This window comes from Triticum dicoccoides, chromosome 2B (assembly GCF_002162155.2).
Source record: "Triticum dicoccoides isolate Atlit2015 ecotype Zavitan chromosome 2B, WEW_v2.0, whole genome shotgun sequence".
In the NCBI taxonomy this organism is placed as follows: Eukaryota; Viridiplantae; Streptophyta; class Magnoliopsida; order Poales; family Poaceae; genus Triticum; species Triticum dicoccoides.
This window is the reverse complement of record NC_041383.1, coordinates 291,573,806-291,579,681: the sequence shown is the minus strand read 5'-3', so window position 1 is coordinate 291,579,681 and position 5,876 is coordinate 291,573,806.

Here is a 5,876-nt window from a genome sequence, read left to right as displayed (position 1 = left end):
TACATCTACCTAGCTAGCTAATTTGGGAGGAGACAACTTCAACTATGGAGGGGAAAGGAAAAAGAGAAAGGAGATGCATTAATGGAGGTGGTGTAGTTAGGTAGGAGTAATGAAGAGAGAGAAAGGTGGATAGAAGAGAAAGAGTAATGGGGGAGAAGTATTGAGGAAGAAGAAGAGTGAGAGTGGGAGCATGTGGGGGAGGTAGGGGGAAGGGAAGAGAGGAGGGGGAGGGGAGGCACGGGTGGGGAAAGGTGGTGGGTTGGTGCGGGTTAGCAGTAGCGCGGGAGGAGAAAGGCGCTGCTGCTAAATAATTAGCAGCAGCGTGCTTTGGGCAACGGTGCTACTGCTAACAGTGACAATTTTTTTTGGCAATTTGAAATGTAGCAGCAGCGATCCCAGTAAAAGCGCGCTACTACTACATCCGTAGCAGTAGCGCGGTTCAGGCCACGACGCTACTGCTAAATAGAGCTCGGTGAACACCGCCGGTGGATATTTGTAGCAGCGCGGTTTACGCAGAGCGCGCTACTGCTAAAAATTTATCAGCAGCGAGTTTCCAGCACACACGCTACTACTAATTAGCAGCAGCGCTCCTTTTTGAGCCGCGCTGCTGCTAAGTTTTTGTGTATAGGCTTTTCCCTAGTAGTGTCAATGAGCAGGAAGCCCCCAAGTGACCTTATGAAGTAAGAACAAAGACTCAGATTCTCAGAAATGAAACGACAGAGGCCCTGAATCATCAGGGATGCCGACTTTATTATACTAATCATAATATATATACATTGGTAAAAGTATGTACATCACAAGAGCCGGTGGCTCAGGTGTAATAAGGCCGAAGACGAGCAATATTCCATGGCCGATGGGTGTCACGCCCAATATGCGACCCTATCCAAAAGGAACTCGAAGGTCCCACCAAGGATAGACCCGCATATTGAAACGCTTTTGCAAGGTGGATATCATTACATCAACATTACATATTAGGTGGGGATACATACATAAGGCATACAATGCCACACATATACAACATCACAATACATGAGAGCAACATCCGACTACGGATGAATCACAAACAGAAACTCAAACGACATCCACCCTGCTAGCCCAGGCTGCCGACCTGGAACCTATCCCCTGATCGAAGAAGTATCAGAAGACGAACTCAACGCAAGCAAGCATCGCTCTCGCGTCATGATCATCGCATGAACCTGTACCTGCAACTGTTGTTGTAGTAATCTATGAGCCACAAGGACTCAGCAATCCCATTAACATGGGTATCAAGACTAGCAAAGCTTAAAGGGAAAGGAAGGGGTAAAGTGGTGAGGCTGCAGCAGCGACTAAGCATATATGGTGGCTAACATACGCAAATAAGAGCGAGAAGAGAACAAGCGGAACGGTCGTGGAGCTAGCAATGATCAAGAAGTGATCCTGAACTCCGACTTACGTCAAACATAACACAGAAACCATGTTCACTTCCCGGACTCCGCCGAGAAGAGACCATCATGGCTACACATGCGGTTGATGCGTTTTATTTCGGATCTGGTGTCAAGTTATCTACAACCGGACATTAACAAATTCCCATCTGCCTATAACCGCAGGCACGGCTTTCGAAAGATTATACCCTGCAGGGGTGTCCCAACTTAGCTCTCGCGATCAACGAAGGAATAGACCTTCTCCTAGGAAGACCCGATCAGACTCGGAATCCCGGTTTACAAGACATTTCGACAATGGTAAAACAAGACCAGCAAAGCCGCCCGATGCGCCGACAATCCCGATAGGAGCTGCACATATCTCGTTCTCAGGGCAACACCGAATGAGCAATCCGTACAACTAAAACCAGACCTCAAGTTTCCCTGAGGGGGCGCTGCAAAGGGCTCTAGTTCGGACCAACACTTAGACAAGCACTGGCCCGGGGGGGGCTATAATAAAGATGACCCTCGAGAGAGAGACTCCCAAGGGAAAAGTAGGTGGTGGTGAGGCAAATGGTAAAAGTCAATGTTGGGCCTTGCTAGAGGAGTTTTATTCAAAGCGAACTATCAAGGGGGTCCCATAAATCACCCGACCACGTAAGGAACACAAAATCCGGGAACATAACACCGGTATGACGGAAACTAGGGCGGCAAGAGTGGAACAAAACACTAGGCAAAAGGCCGAGCCTTCCACCCTTTACCAAATATATAGATGCATTAATAATATAAGAGATATTGTGATATCCCAACCAAAATCCTGTCCACCACGGAGCAATCTTCAACTTCACCTGCAACTAGCAACGCTATAAGAGGGCTGAGCAAAGCGGTAACATAGCCAAGCAACGGTTTGCTAGGAAGGGTGTCAAAGGTTAGAGGTTCATGGCAATTTGGGAGGCTTGATGAGCAAAAGATAGGTAACGCAGCATAGCGATAGAATGAAGCAACTAGCATAGCAATGATAGTAGTGAGATCCAGGGTAGCGGTCATCTTGCCTGAAATCCCGGTAGGAAGAAGAACGAGTCCATGAAGAAGACAAGCGGAAGTAGTCGAACGAATCCTCACGAACGCAACATTACCGGAACTAAGAAGCAACACCGGAAAGAAACAAACAACATGGTAAACAACTATCACATAGACATGGCACGATGCACAACCAAGTATGATGCATGTCCGGTTTAATGAGGCATGGCATAGCAAGTGAAACAAACAATACTACAAGTTAAGTGGAGATCAATATGCAATGAGTTGCATATTGAAGAAACACCACATGCAAGTATTTAGTTTAATCTCAGTTATGCTACCAAACAATATTAAATGTTGTTAAACATGGCAAGGGGTGAAGCATATGAAAAACTACCTATCTAGACAAGTTTAAATGAGGCCGGAATAACAAACAACAAGTCCGGAAAATCCTCATATGCATATTTTAGTTTTGGTACTGTTCTGCCCTAAACACAATTTTATTGTTGTTAAACAGGAAAATAAAGTGGACCATGTTAAACTAGGCATTTTTCCACCCCATTTACATATAAAGTTTATTTAAAATGGAGCTACGGTTATTTAGTTATGAATTAAAGCATTTTAACATGGCATTTTAGCAAATTAGAGCAAACAGCATGTTAAACATATTTAACATGGATGAAAGTTGCATATTATGAAACTAGATGAAATTCTAAGCATTTTACATATATAAATTATTTTAATCCGATGCACAGTTTGAGAGATATTAAATGCATGAACTCTAGAGACTTTTCTGCAATTCTGCCAACTCTGGAAATTAGCAAATTCGTAGGACTGAAAAAAAACGCATGCGGGCCGAATCTGGTGTGCGCAAGCTAACATGTGGTGCGCTGGGGCGAAGGATAGGCTGGAGGCTCACCATGGGCTTCAGCCCAGTCGGAGGAGAGGCTAAGGCAGGCCTTGGAGGCTGCTGGCCCGCGGGGCCTGGAGGAGTCGGCGCGCTGGGCCTGGAGGGGAGGGGCCGAGGCCCACGTGGGGAGGTCGGGCCACGAGGCCGGCGGCGCCTGCGTCATCCTCCCGACGCATAGAGACAAGGCCGGCAGCGTGGAAGGCGATGAGAGCCGGCGGTGGGGCGAGGGAAGGCCGGAGAGGTCCGGGATGGGGCGGATCCGGCGGATCCCGACCGGATCCATCCATTCCCGGTGGCGGCGGCGCACGGGGACGACTCCGGCGAGGAGTTGCAAGGGTGGCGGGGATCTACAGAGGGGAGAGCTCGTGAGGAAGAGGGAGGAGAGGGAAACGGGGCGGCAGCAGCGCGTTGACCTGGAGCGGCGGCGGCGCGACAAGGTCCGGCGAGGCGGCATGGGGTCCGGTGAGGCGAAGGGAAGGAGGTCGAGGCTAGATCGGGCGCTGCCGGATCTTCCTAGCTCGGGGATGAGGGGAAGCGGCGCTTGGGCGCGGGCGAGCAGGAGCCGGGCCCAGATGGGTTTCGGCAGGCCTGGGATGGGCCTGGCGGCGCGGGGAACATGTGGCGAGCGAGGAGTGGGCAAGGGATGCTTCTGCGATGACGGCTGGCCAATTGGGTGGCGCCAAGTGGCAGCGGCGGGTTGGCAGCGCCAGATCCGAGGGAGGGAGGCGCTGATTTCGAGGAGGGAGGTGGCTGGGAGGTAGGGGAAGGCTAGGGATGCCCAAAATGGAAGGAGGGGGTGCTATTTATAGAAAGAGGGGTTAGGGTTGGGGGTTTTGCTCCGTTTCGGAGCCGTTCGATCTTAATCAGACGGTCCGGAGCGGAGGAGGGTTAGATAGGTGGGCTAGGAGGGGTTAGTGGGCTGTGGAGAGACTGCTTGGGCTGAGGGGAGAGAAGAGAAATGCAGCCCGGTGGTAGTTTCGGAGGCCGAAACGTCCGACGATTAAACCGGCAACGGTGCCGCTATCGATGACGGTTGGGCTATCAAACGGACTCCGAATGCGACGAAACTTGGCAGGCGGCCTGTCTACACTATAATAAGACCGCACGACAAGTTGCAACCCATTCCGAGAACATTATTATGCCACTTATAAAATAATATTTCGGAGGTGCCGCGGGCGCGTGTGAGAGTGTCGGGGCTCGGAATGGACAACGGAGAGAACCGGCGGAACCCGAACGGATGCAAGTTTTATGAAAACGATGCCGATGCAATGTGAATGATGACATGAGACGAGATGCGTAACAAGAACAAAATGCAAAACAACAGACAAAAACCCAACCACGGAGGAAATAAAAATCACATAGCCGGAAATGGCAAGAGTCGGAGTTACGAATATGGAAAGTTGCATCCGGGGCGTTACAACACTCCACCACTACGAGAGGATCTCGTCCCGAGATCTAGGATGGCACCGGAGGGAAAACGGAAGAGGAAGAGAAGAGGTAAAGCTAAGTTACTTCTTTGATTAATGAGTGAAACCACGAACCTTGAGAGGTTGAGAAATATGAAAGAAATAAAACAACGAAGATGAACAAGATTGCAAACAATCTGTTAGAAAAGAGGAACAAGGAACATTACGAGAACTTGAAGGTTGCGAAGACATGAATCAAGAGTTTAATTGACAAGATAGGGTTCAAAACCACTCCGGTTACAACCATATGAGAGAGGAAGAATTCGGCCAGCACTCCGGTTGAACATGGAAGGAATAGAACATGAACTTGAGAAGAAGGGATGCTACTTGATGAGATCAACAACACACTACCTCCGAAACTATTGAAAGAATGGCATAATGGGTGAGAAGGATTTCAGACAACACTCAGGTTGGAAAGAGAGGCAAAACTTGATAAGATGAAAAAACTTGAAGAGATGACACAACACTCCGGTTAAATGGAGAAGCAAGGAGAAGAACATGATCTTGACAAAACAAGATGATGAGTGAAAAGAGCAACATCACAATGCCTTCGGAATGAAAGAATAGAAGCTAGATCGTTGAAATAGAAGAATGGAGAAGAAAATGCCAACTTGTGCCACAAATGAGCTTGGAAAGCACCCTTCCAAGATGGTTACAACGGGGTCGTTGGAAAACCAACAACGAAAAGAATAAGCTTGTAGTGGGCTTATGGAAACATCTCAACATTTGAGGTGAAATTCTGCCACTAGCGAGAAACAATTCCTTGTTTGAGATCAACGAAGAGATGAAAAACCTCTTTCACCGAGAAGGATATGGAGAAAGCTTGGATCAATGATAAGCACCACAAATAGCAACATTCCCAATGGAAGGCTTTAGGTGAAATATAACCCAAGATAACTCCAAGAAAGAGATTGATGGATTTAAAATACCTCATTCTTGACAACAATATGAATCATGAAACATGAAGGAAATTGTCAAGAGTGACATAACACCACCTCAAAAGATAAGGTAGAAAGAATTGCACTTTGGAATGCAAGATGAAGAATACTTGAACTCCTCAAAACAAAACATGTGTTGAGCACC